At 43.4% G+C, this 13,959-nt stretch overlaps 1 protein-coding gene across 1 annotated transcript in view; it reads left to right on the plus strand.

The window, feature by feature from the left end:
- LOC122815200 (serine/threonine-protein kinase WNK1-like) overlaps positions 1-13,959 on the plus strand; it is a 1,238,062-nt gene that overhangs the window by 321,319 nt on the left and 902,784 nt on the right. The gene's annotated exons all lie outside the window — the stretch shown is intronic.

A 13,959-nucleotide genomic window follows, 5' to 3' on the forward strand; every position in this document is an offset into this window, starting at 1 on the left:
AATATTCCTGTCAGAAGTTCTTATTTTTTTATATTGACCTTGTTTAATTGACGGAAGCATTCATGTATATAGTGTATATATTTTGTAGTATTGTTTTTATAAGTTTCATTTGGGCATTGTTTGTTTTCTTGGTTTTCTGTAATATTGTATGAAAACTCGGAAAAAATAAAGATTGATTATGGAAAAAAAAAAAAAAACACATGCAACACATAGCTCACAAAGTCAGTGTGCCAAACAGTCACAGCCCTTAAGGCTAAACAGCATACCTGATACACTTGTAATAGATAACTCTATAGTCAGACACACTGACGTCCCGCTCACCAGGCTGAACAAGGAGAAGGTCACAGTAAGCTGCCTGTCAGGCGCTAGAATCCGCCACATAACACAAGCACTCAGGTCACTCCAAAGCAGGTACAATTATGACTCAGTCATTGTCCATGCTGGTGTGAATGACTTGAGACGTACCTCCCTGGACTACATGAAAAGAGACATAGAGGAGCTCTCTGATTATGTAGCCCAGGCCGGTATGACCCTGACCTGGAGCAGCATCTTACCCTCACCAAGAATGATGCCACAGTACAAAGACAAAATGATCAATTTTAACAATTGGCTTAAGTATTGGTGTCATTCTAAGGGGATCCAATGTCTGTCTGCTTGGGATGACATGCTCGACAAGCCACGCTGCTTCGCAAGGGACGGCTTGCACCTGTCACCCCTGGGCTTTCGGATATTGGCAAAGGCTCTTGCCACCCCCATAGTGCCTTTTTTAGGCAAGGCTCAAAAGACAAACCCACCTCCCTAAAAAACACAAGTAGAAAGAAACTAAGGGTAATGCTGCTCAACGCCAGAAGTCTAAACCTCAAGATGCACACTCTCGAAGCCCTCCTCAGTATGGAGAACACCGATGTCTGTGCAGTGACAGAAACCTGGTTCAAGGCTCCCGAGAGCACCCCAGCACTACCAGGTTATACCTCATATCATGCTTTTTGGTCCCAGAACTTGGACCGAACCACAAAAGGAGGGGGAGTATCCATATTCATCAAGGATACCCACACCTCCAGGTTAGCGGCAATGCACAAAGCCTCGGAGACCATCCATGTGCAACTAACAGTGGGCAAAACTGTCCTCCAGTTTGTAGCATGCTACAGACCACCCTCTCACTCAGGAACCCCACTCGGCCTTCCTAAAGACATTGGAGAATATGAAGGTCTCTCCAAACACCATCATATTGGGGGACTTCAACTACCCAAACATAGACTGGGAGCATTACTCAAGCCCCAACACCCTAGCCCAAAGGTTCATAGAATTCATAAACTCAAATGCTATGGAACAACTAGTCAACTCTCCCACAAGAGGGGAAAACATATTAGACCTGATCATCACAAGCATGGGGACACAATGTTCCGTACCAGAAGTATACCCCTCATTGGTAAGATCGGACCATAAATTAATATCCTTGGAAATACATATCCCGCCCCCACCCTCAGCACAGAAGACCACAGTGAAGAACTTCTCAGAAGCTGACTTCACACTTCTTAAGACCGAAGTGGAATCCTTCAAGGCCCCCGGGCCAGTGGAAACCACAGCCCACTCTGCTGAATCCTTTATAAACGCATTCTATGGACACCTACAGGAATGCATGGATCATGCAATCCCAAATAAAACCAAGACCCATTCCCCAAAAGGCAGGCGTCCTGTCTGGTGGACCCCAGCCATTAATAAGCTATACAACAGAAGGAGGAAGCTGCTACATGATAGACCAAAATCCCTAAAAGGGAAAGCATCTCTGATCAGTACTAGCAAAAAACTACGAACACTCATAAAATCATCCAAGGCCAACTTTGAGAGAAAAATTGCCCAAGACACTAAAGATAATCACAAGGCTTTCTTTAGTTATGTTAGAAACCTGGGTGGAAACTCCCAGATATGCTCAGAGTTAGTCCAAAATGACAAAAAATACACTGAACCCACAGACATTGCCAACATACTAGCAGACCGGTTCAGTGCAAAACCCCCCCCCCCCAAAGGACAAATATCTATCCCAGCAGAGTGTTGCCTCCCTGACATCTCAGATGCCCAGGTGAGAGCTGCCCTCTCCAAAGCTAAAAATACAGCATCAATGGGACCAGACGGTGTCCCGGGTTGCGTGCTACATGAACTCCCAAGAAAAGCTAAACCCACACATAAGGCTGCTGTTTAATCTCAGCTTTACTACAGGATATGTACCCAAAGAGTGGCGTACAGCAACAGTGGTCCCACTCCACAAAGGAGGTGCTTCTATGGACCCTGGAAACTACCGTCCCATAAGCTTGACGAGCCTGGTCTGCAAAGCTGTGGAGAGGATCATTATGGAACTCATAAACAAAGACATTGGGGACCTACAGACATTGGATCCTACCCAATTCGGCTTTAAGGGCAGATCCTGCCTCTTGAACCTGGTCGACTTCTTTGAAACAGTCACCAAGGCCATTGATGAGGGTAAGGTAGTTCACACAGCCTACCTTGACCTTGCAAAAGCCTTCGACACAATACCCCACTCGGGCATCATAGACAAGCTCTCCAGCTTAAATATAACCCCCTATGTCATAAGATGGGTTGCAAACTGGCTCGAGGACAGAACCCACAAGGTCAGAATTGCTCGAGCCATGTCAGACTCTAAACCAGTCACAAGTGGCGTCCCACAGGGCTCGGTCCTGGGACCTCTCTTGTTCGGTATTTATTTTGCTGAGGTACAGGCTAACATGGGAGGATTGTGGCTGACCATGTTAGCAGATGACTGCAAACTGGGCGCCATAATTGATTCTCCGGCTGACACAAGCATCCTTCAAAAGGGTCTCATAGAAACGGAAAACTGGTGCCAGAGCCATGGCCTTAAACTAAATGCCAAAGAGTGTATAGTCATACCCTTTGGGAAAAACAAAGTGCCCACAAATTACCACATAGGTAGTAATCCATTAAGTACGGAAGAAGTAATTAGCGACCTAGGGACCCAAGTTGACAGTAACCTCTCGTTTGACACTCACATTGCCAAAGTGGTTAGAAAGACCTTCTATATTGCCCACCTTATCATGAAGGGATTCACATCTAGATTGGGAGAGGTCATTGTGCCCCTTTACTCTTCCCTCATCAGGCCCATAATTGAGTACAATGCCCCATTTGGGATGTACCTTACCCGACACCTGCAGCAATTGGAAAGAACCTCACCAAGAGGAACAAGGGACTCAAACATATGCCATATGCTGCCCGGCTAAAGAAACTCCAGCTCTACTCAGTAGCATACCGCCTACTCAGAGGCGATCTATGCCTGACGTACAAGGCCATGTCCAACCCGGAATTATGGACATGCTCCACCTCAGAAAATCCAAATCCACCAGAGCTACGCGAGTGAGAGATTTGAACCTCAGCACAGAAATAAATAGGACATGCTGGAGGGACAGATTCATAACCTAGAGGCTCCCTAAACTCTGGAATAAAATCCCAGTCCATGTTAGGCAGAGCCCCTCACTGACTCTCTTCAAGAGAAATCTTGACGAGTGGATGGGGGATCGTAGGTTTACCCCAGGGGTCACTTCTGTGTCACTGCTAGACAGAGGTACAGTAAACTAAACCTTAAAATGGGCACAGTATACTCATTCCATGGGGTGGCGAAAGCCAAACACACTCTGGCTAGGCTTATAAATGCCCTAGGGCAGATAGCCTAGTATGAACCTATGAACCTAAGCCTGTTGGCAACCCATCTTGTGACATAGGGATTTATACCTAGTTTAGTGAGTTTATCTATAATTCCAGAGTGGGGGATGGTGTCAAACACCTTAGTGAGATCTAGATAGGCTGTGTGAACCACCTTACCCTCATCTATGGCTTTGGTGACTACTTCAAAGAAGTCTATCAGGTTTAGGAGACATGATCTGCCTTTTACAAACCCAAACTGTGTGGGGTCCAGAGTTTGGAGATCTCCAATGTCTTTGAGTTCTATGATGATATGTTCCATGGCCTTGCAGACAAGGCTCATCAGGCTAATGGGGCGGTAGTTCCCGGGGTCTGTTGTGGCCCCCACTTTGTGGAGTGGGATGACTGTTGTGGTGCGCCATTCAATGGCACAAAGCCTGAGGTGAGGCTATGATTGAACATGGTACTTAGGTGGGGTGCCAGTTCATTCTGTAGTTCATGTAGAAGGCAGCCTGGGATGTTGTCAGGTCCCATGGATGCTGTGTTCTTGGCTTTGGAGAGTGAAGTTTTTACCTGTGCAGCCGTGATTACAGGAACTTTGCATTCTTCCGGTATAAAGATGAGCCCTTTAGGGGGTGAGAGGAGGGTAAAGTTAGCACTGAACCTATCGCCAGGATGTTGGCAATATGAGTTGGTTCTGTATATTTAGTGTCATTGTGCTGTTACTCTGAGCAGATCTGAGTGTTGCCATTGAGATTTTTGACATAGCTATAAAATGCTTTGTGGTTGTCTTCAGAATCAGTGGCAATTTTGTTTTCATAACTAGCTTTGGAGGATTTTATGAGGGATCTCAGCTTCTTACTGAGGCTGACCAGGGAGTTCCTCCAATCATGGGATTTTACTCTTTTTTTTTTTTTTTGCAACAGTTTCTTTCTTCTGTTGTAGAGTTTGTTTATGGCAGAAGACCACCAGATTGGCTTCCTTTTTTTGGAGGATAGCATCTTGGTTCTGTTAGGGATAGCACGATCCATGCACTCGTGTAAGTGCTTATAAAGTGCATTTGTGTAGGATTCAGCAGTCGTACCTCTGTTGTCCATCTGCATGGGTGTTGTGAAGTTTGCCACTTCTGTCTTAAGCGTGAAGTTGGCTTTGGAGAATTTTTTTACGGTTGTTTTCCTAATTGGGGGTGGGAGCTGGATGTGGATGTCTAGGGTGATTAGCTTGTGTTCGGATCTGACCAACGAGGAGCTGACCTCTGGTGTGGAACACCGGTCACCCATTTTGGTGATGACCAGGTCTAGGATATTGCTGCCCCTGGTGGGGGTGTGGATAAGTTGATCCAAAGCGTTGGAATTGATGATTTCCAGAAAACGTTGAGCAAAAGAGTTGGTACATGAGTAGTTTTCCCAGTTAATGGTAGCATAGTTGAAATCACCCATTATTAGAGTGTTGGGTTGTACCTTAATATTTTCCAGTGTATCAAGAAAAGAGGAGTGGGAATCCTGGAGCATGGTGGGGGGGGGGGTCTGTAGCAAGCTACAATCTGGATTGCGGTTTTGCCCAGAGTTATTTGAACTTGGATAATCTCGGATGCATTATGCTGAGCAACTAGCTTGGAGGTGTGGATATCCTTAATGAATATGGACACGCCTCCACCTTTAGTGTTTTGGTCTGGGTTTGGTGGCCGAAAGGTGTGGTATGAATTATAGCTTGGTAATGCAGGGGTGCTCTCTGGAGCTTTGAACCTGGTCTCTGTCACTGCACAGATGTCAATGCTCTCCATTTTAAGGAGTGCCTCGAGTGAGTGCATTTTGAGGTTTAGACTTCTGGCATTGAGTAGCATTACCCTCAGATTTTGCTTGCTTGTACCTGTTAGGGTGGTGAATTTGTCATTTGAACCTTGCCTAAAAAAGGCACTATAGGGGTGGCAAGATCTTTTGCCAGTATCCGGAATCCCGAGGGTGACAGGTGCAGGCCATCTCTGGCAAAGCAGCGTGGTCTGTCGATCATGTCATCCCAGGCAGATACTGGATTCCCTTAGAATGACACCAGAAGCTTAGCCAATTGTTAGTCAGTCATTTTGTCCTTGTACTGTGGTGTCATTCTGGGTGATGGCAGGATGCTACTCGGGGCTAGGGTTAGACCGGCCTGGGCTACAAGATCAGAGAGCTCCTCCATGTCTCTCTTCATGTAGTCCAGGGAGGTACATCTCAGGTCATTCACACCAACATGGACAATGACAGTCATGTTTGTACTTGTTGTGGAGTGACCTGAGTGCGTGCGTTATGTGACGGATCCTGGCACCTGACAGGCAGCTGACTAACTTTTTCCTTGTTTAGCCTGGTGAGTGGAACATCAGTGTGCCTACCTATGACTAGAGTGTTGGGTACGTTATGCCTTATGGGCTGTAGTTGAGTGGCACACTGAGTATGTGGCTATGCGTCATTTGGGTTGTGTTGGGGGGGGGGTGGAGGTTGCTTGCATTTCTGCTTTGGAGGTCTCTGTTGTTTGGGCAGATTAGTACTGAGAGCCTCCACGAATGTAGGTGTGTGTTTTGTGGTTGTGTGTGTGTTTTGGTGGTGTAGGTTTTGAGGGACTATGTGATGATTGTGGTGCGCTGCAAGTGTTTACCTTCTCCTCTTGACTGTCTAGACCAGTCTTTGGTGAAGAGCGCTTAGCTTGTAATATAGCTTCCCAGCGCAGTTTCACTCTACAGGCATCCTTCATTCCGTCAGATCAAAATGTGGCAGACGAGCTGCGCAGGGCATACCCTCATGAATGGAAACTAGATCAGGTGGTCTTCCGTGATTTGATCCATCTGTAGGAGTTCCTCAAGTAGACGTCTTTGTCTCCTGTCTGAGTAATCAACTGGCAAGATTCTGTTCCAGAACTCCAAGCAAGAATGCTTGTAAGAAAGTTGCCTTTTTTTTTTCCTTGTTCAGGAATATTCCTGTGTGCTTTTCCACCCTTTCCATTAATATCAAGGTTAATTCTTAATATTCAGATGGAATCCCCCAAGATCATTGTGATGACTCCCTTCTGGCACAGGCAGTTGCACTTCTTCCTTTTGGAAGTGGCCAGGGACTATTACTATAATCTGCCCCTCAGAGTGGATCTCCTCACACAAGAAAGGGTGTTTTAATACACTCCAACATCAGTCAACTGCCTGGATGGTAGGGTTTTAATTCCTTTTAGTCACCTGTTTACTGAGGACATAAAGCAGGTACTAATGGAGGCAAAAAGCTTGCTACTAGAAAATCATATATTAGCAAGTGGAAAAGGCTTTTTTGTCAACCATATAACCAACAAGCATTCAGGGTTAGTTCTCTGGTTTTACAGTATTTGTATGATAGTAATCTTATGACCTTTTTTATTTCTGTGTCAGGGTTCACTTATTGGTCACTTCAGCATGTCTACCCATGGATCCTCCTCTTTCAGTGCAGTCTAATGTCAAAATGTTTTGAAATGGGTTTTGTACAAGAGGTTTCCAAGAAGACCAATGGCTGTCCTTGGGATCTTAATTTTGTGTTGGAGAAGGTCCAAGGCCGGTGGTCTCCCTCCACAAGGAAGTGACACGTCACCATCAAAGAGATGAGGGCTCTGATCCTGGCCCTTCGAGCCTTCAGGTCATCTCTTCTACCAGGACCTTTGAAGCTGTTCACAGACAATACCACAGTTCTCTATTATGTGAACAAGCAGGGGGAACAAAATCTTACCTGCTCTGCAGATTAGCAATCCAAGAGTGGGAGATTGCTCTTCAAACAAAGTTAACTTTGACAGCTGTTTATACTCCCTCAGCTCAAAATGTTCAGGCAAACACACGGAGGAGGTCCATGACACAAGCTCACAAATGGATGATTCACAGGGATGTGTTTCTGGAGAGTCTTCACCAGTTGGGTACCCCTCAAGTAGATCTCTCTGCTTCCCCTATGATTAGACAACTTCCAAAGTTCTGTACCGGAGTCCCACATCCTCTGGTTTGGAAAGTGGATGCCCCATCATGGAATGGGGATGTTTCCCTACGTATCCCCCCCCCTTAATTCTGAAAGTCCTGCTGAAGATTCAGATGGACAAACCAAAAATGTTGTTGGTGACCCCCTTTTGGCCAAGATAGTATTGGTTCCCTCTTCTTTTGCAGTTAGCCAAGGGCAATCATCACAAGTTACCTCACATGGTGGATCTACTCGCACAAGACAAAGGATCTGTTATTCACCCACATTTAGCAACACTGACTGACAGCGATGGACATCTGATTCCTTTCAGGCAACTTTTCTCTGAGGACGTGCTTCTAGTCCTGCAGGAGGCCAGGAATCCTAATACTGGGAGATCTTACTTGTCCAAATGGAATAGGTTCCCCATCTGATGTCTTAATAAGAGACTAGATCCATTTCAGTGAATATTCCCGTAGTCCTTTCTTTCTTGTGTGAGTTGCTTAAGGCTGTACTGGCCTATTCTTCAGTTAAAGCCCATTTATCAGCCATTTCTGCATGTCTGCCTTTGTTTCACCCTTAGCTTCTAGACTGGAGGTTAGACTTTTCTTTAAAGGCGTCCTTCACATCAAATCTCCCAGGAAACCTGTTCCCCCTCCCTGGTACCTAAATTTTGTTTTGGAAAAACAGACTACCTCCCTTTGAGCCTGCTGCCTCAGCTTCCTTAAATTTCTGCTCTTGGAAAACTGTTTTACTGGTAACCATTACTTCTGCTGGGCAAGTTTCCGAACACTAGGCTTTAATCTGTTCACAAGGATAGGGTGTGCCTTTGTACCAACCCTTTTTTGCCTAAAGTGGTTAATGACTTGTCCCTGAATTAGTCTATTCACTTGCCCACCTTTTTTTCTTCACAGAACTCTGGTGAAAGGGTGCTGCACACCTTGGATGTACACAAGCAACTCCGATTTTATTTGGGTAAGACAAAATCCATTAGGAAGTCTGAGCAGTTTTGTTTCCTTTTACCCCAGGGCGCTGGGAAAAACAGTTTGTAAACACCGTTTCAACTTGGAGCTGTAGGGCAATTTCCTTTTGCTGTGTCTCTCGGGGGAAGACTCTTTCTTCCTCTGTTAAGACCCACTGCACTAGAGCGGTGGCTTCCTCTGGAGCCTTCTTTAAAGGCCTGGACTGTGCTTCTGTCCTGGAAGCAGCTACTTGGTCCCTTAGTCCATGCAATTAGAAAACACTACAAGCTGGATTCTGTCTCCAGATCCAGAGCAGGATTTGCTAGGGAATTCTGCAAGGCTTTATGGAGACTTCTTGTGCTCTTTGGCCCCCTTCTCACTCATGAGCTTTGGTATTCTCCCTCATGTTATGAGTACTGTAACATGGGAATAGAAGGACATAGAATAATGTAAAATCTTACCATAACCATAGATGTCCTTCTCTTCCGTGTTGCAGTATTCTGTCCCACCCTCCTCCCTCTTGGTTTATGCTCTTTGGATATTGCCTAATTGCCTCATCCTTGGACTGGTGTTCTGACTGGGGCACTCACTTCCGAGGGTGGTACGTGCAGATGTCACTTTTATGATTGACGTTGGCTGTTCTATGTGCAGCGTCGCACGTACCTTGCAGTAGCTTAAATTTTTGATATTCTGGCTGGACGTTCGGGTCACCTTTACAGGGATCTCCCTCATGTTGGTCCAGACCCAGACTTTTGTCCTGAAGCCTAAGACTTGTGGGTGGGCTGACTGCATATGTTTCTCAACATGGGCTTTCCAGTGTTAGGCTAAAATTCCAGGTCTTCCTCAAAAGTCCTCCACTGGGAAAGTAAGTGGAAGAAATTTTCAATTTGGGCTTACTTCATGGGACTGGACCGTTTTTGGCCCCACTTCCTTCTATTTTGGAGATCTTAGAGTATCTTTTTCAGTTGGTGCCTGTTACTCTATGATTGAAGTCCAGCTAGTTGCTATTTCTAATTTTCATGTGGGCATATAGCATACCCTCATTGCTTCCCTTAGACATTCAAAAGGCTTTTTGAAGGGTGCATATTTGTTTCATCCACCACTGAGAGATCTGATACCCGTCTGGGACATGCGCATTTCATTTCAGGCCCTCATTGTCACCCCTTGTGCACCTGCAGATCCTGCTAACCTGAAGTTTCTGTCCTTGAAAATGCTTTTTCTAATAGCTGTGTCTGCTAGGAGGATTTTAGAGTTACCAGCACTATCATGTCAGCTTCTGTATCTAATATTTCATAAAGACAGGGTATCTCTTAGGACTGCTTCATATTTTCTGCCCATGGTGGCTTCAGCATCTTCATAGAACCACATTATCTATTTATTGGTCTTTCCCAATTTTTTCTAACAAATGCGAGCATCCATTACATTTTCTAGATGCTCATAGTCAGTTGTGCTTGTACTTGCATCGTAACAAAGACTTTCAAAAGTGGAATCAGTTCTTGTCTCCTTCTGCAAGTCCTTGTTGGGTTCTAGGGTTTCTAAGGTTGGTTTCTGAATGCATAGCATTGTTTAGAAGTGTAGAAAACAGTCCTTACCTTCCAAAAGTGCACTGTGGTAGAGCAAAAGTGCACTCTGCTAGAGCGATAGCTGCATCTACGGCTTTCTTCAGTAGGGTTCCTATTGTGGATATTTGTGTAGCTGCTACATAGTCTACAGTTCATACCTTTATTTCTCAATATAAGCTTGATCTGATAAGGGGATGCAGCTTGGAGGTTATCTTTCTGTGTGGGGCAAACTCTTTTTGAAGGACTTTTAGGGTGGCAGTGCATTATGGAAGGAAAAGGAACCTAATCCTTGGAGCGGAGAGTCTAAATTACTGCACTCTGATCTGTACAGGTTCGTTATGCTATTTGTCGAGACTGACAGACTACAACAAAGACTTAACAGTATGGCAAGTACATTACTCTGAGTTATAGAGTCCATGATTGTCTTAGTATTCACTGTTGCTTCCCTCACTTTGAGATACTTGCCTGGAAGTGGCCCAATTGGCCAGCCTGACTTCCAGAGCTTGAAAAAGACTAGGACTAACCCTGTCAACAGCATGTAAATAAGTGTCCATGATGCTTCTTCAGGAACCTAGACCTAGACAAGGTTAAATTGGCTGTGATTCTAGAATGCCTTTTAGATCTTAAGAAAACTAACCTGTTTTATGCAACCAGCAAAGTGCATTCTTATATTATTTTAGCCTGCCCTACCCATGGACACTACATTGTATCAGGGGCTTCTGATAAGCAGTTTCTCATTGGGGTCCAGCTTATCTCCCCAAGAAAAGATGATCCACCATGGGATCTTAATTGTATGCGAGAAGTTTACCCTAGCATGTGAAAAGGGAGGACTGATGTATCCCAGCTGGTCTGCCTCTTTTTTTTTGGGGGGGGGGGATGTTGGTCACAGTGCCATTACATTAATTTATTGACAGTTGCTTACCAGGAAAGTCCAGCAAAATACAAAAGAACCCATTTTCAGTGTAGGCATGTGGAGAAAAGCTCCAAATAAGAGAGTGATTTTAGTAACATGTTGAGTAAACATCTCAATAGCATACATTTTGATTATGTACAATGTATTTTTATATGTACATTCTCATTTTAAACAATGTGTAAAAAAAAAATTACAGATCACTGTAGAAAATTCTTGTATATTGCAGTGAAATTACAAGTTGCATTTTGTTTTTAGATTTTATGTAGGATTGAAAGAAGTTAGAGTAGCAGTGGACATATGGAAGAGTAGAGATGATTGGGTAGGAAATTGAAGATGTTGAAAGATTTGGTTCAAGAAGGTGTGGAACATGAGCAGAGAACAAAGACTTTGGTAGATGGCTTTCTAGAATATGTAAAATGAAAGATGATTGTTTAGAGATCTGTGGGATGGTGGATTTTTTTTTTTGCTACTGTGCAATAGTAGAGGTGGTCTCCATTTGCTGTTTGAGGTTTATAGATGGTGAATCGTTTATCATTTGAATGAATGGATCTTTTGGATGGTAGGTATAATAGAAGTTTGTGGCCGGTAGGCATGGGGATTGTATATGATATGGGTGGTAACTAGATGTATGATGTCCAGATATATGAGTAGTTCAAGCCAGTTCAGAATTAAGAAGCTTAGTGTTGTATACAACTTTGTTTTGGCGAATTTAACATCTTTATTGTAACATATTTCAAGTTTGGCTTCAACTGAGGCTTGCAGGTTGTTGAGGATAAGGGTACAGTATAGGAATGAAGGGAAAAAGTAGGTCATAGCAAGGTTGGTTTTAATGGAGTTAAGAGAATTTTTGGGTCTATAAACCATGTCAATCTTTTGGTAATTTTTTTTAATGTTATTTTGAATATGGGATTCAAATTTGAGGTTGTCCTTTATAACTCCAGGCAGGTGTGCATGGGATAAAACTTCAGTCTTTGTGTTAGTGGGAGCATTTTGAAGCTAGACCTGTCCTTCAGGTGTGCTCTTGGGAGAAATGTGTAGCTTTTTTGGGGTGAGGGGGTGTTGAGCGGCAGTTTGGCATTGTGAAGCCAGTTTTCCCAGAGAGGTGAAGAGTTCTTGTGTGATTGAGTAGATGCGACAAATTGAGTTCATTAGTACACTGTATATATGATAACTCAGAAGTAGTATAAAGATCATTGATGAACATGTTAGAGAAGTAGACCAAGAATTGAGCCTTTGGTTATACTAGTGGTAATGGGAAGAAAAGGGGGAAAGGTATGTTGCAAGCTTATCAGATAAGTAACTTTTGAACCATTGTAGAGATGAGGGGATAGGGCAAGATGGAGCGTTTGTAGGACAATACAGTGTGAGATAGTATTAAAGGCTTTGGACATATCCAGAAATATGGAAGAGATAAGTTTGCCAATACCCCCTGCTCTTGTTAATATTATTCATAAAAGATATTAGCATTTAGTACGATGGCCTGGGCAGAATCCACATTGTGTACTTAAGAGCTGTTCAGTGAGGAAGAGGTGGAGAAAGTTGACTATGGACACATTTTCTGAGAATGTTGAGAGGTGAAAGAATGGCATTGGTTTGAAATTTAGAGAATTCTATTGGGTTTTCCTTCCTTGTGGAATGGGATGATGCGTGTTCTTTTCTTTAATAGAAAGCAAATAAGATTCCTGTATGGACCTGTTAACGAAGATGCTTACTGAGTAAGATATGGCTTCTGCTGCCATCTTGAGATACTTGAGGGGCATGTTATCTGCAACTGTGGAGCAAGATTTGAGTTTGAGTAGTAGTTTAAAAAGTTGATATTACAAGTTTTAAGGTAAAGTTGGTAGTGGTTGAAGAGTGCTTAGATTGTATTTTTTGCAGATGTTAATTACTTGTTAGAGGGAGCTTTAGGTAATGTTAAGGAATTTGTGTAGGTGAGGGTGGTATACTATTGGCGAGGACAGCAAAACTTTTGGTAAAGTAGGTATTTAACTTATTTCAAGGGCAAGCAGTTTTGAGAAGGACAAGGGTGTCTTCACTTATTCCTGGCTATAAAAAAAAAAAAAGTTGGCATTATGGACCAGAATTTTTAAGGGTGTTTTTTTTGTGATTCAACTGTAGTTGGCCAATGTATTTTCTTGTCATTCTGAGCTAGTTTTTAGCTTGATTATAGAGTCCCATGTAATGCTGAAGATTATTTTTTTAGGGTGGAGAAAGTGGTGAGGTCCTAGTTTTGCCATTCTTTCAAAACCTGTTTTCTGGTGTGCAAAGTTGATTAGAGTATTAAAAGTTGATTATTTGGGAGAAATTTAGTATAGACCATTTGAACGACATTAGGATTATATTGAATTTGTTGAGGGTCTGGGTTGGTTTGAGTTGGGGTGCATCAGGGTGATTGTTGTGTATGCATGCAGGAAGATGGTCAGTTAGGGAGTTTGGATAGGTACCAGTAGTAGTAGTGTATTTACCCAGGTCAGAGACTGTAATCCAGTAAAGAATAGTGTCTGTATCATTGAATTTTGTTATGTCTATTAGGAGTTGTGATGAGTCGAGCAAAATAGATTTATGCAGGAGGATGCAGAGGGGACTGTCTGTGGTTGCATTCTGTTCTCAATATTGACATCTGCTAAAATGATTTTTCATAATTAATCCCTCTAAATACCCAGCTGATAATCTTTGTGTGTGGGTATGTTATTTCCAGGGGATGTATGGAGTGCAGTAATAGTAAAATCTCAAGGGGGAAACTAAAGCTATGTTGCTGCTCTGGAGTAGCCCTTGTCTAATAAGGGTAAGCAAGCAATGTGAAATATTTCGGAAGAGCTGTTGGTTACTGGAATGCATAGACAAAACCATTAGAAAATATTAGACATTTTTGCCTCTTCCAGCATGGTCTGCAGTTTGAGGAATCTCATCCTTGTAGTGACATG

The sequence above is a fragment of the Protopterus annectens genome, chromosome 11.part0, assembly GCF_019279795.1.
Source record: "Protopterus annectens isolate FY-2018-M chromosome 11.part0, PAN1.0, whole genome shotgun sequence".
Taxonomy (NCBI): Eukaryota; Metazoa; Chordata; order Ceratodontiformes; family Protopteridae; genus Protopterus; species Protopterus annectens.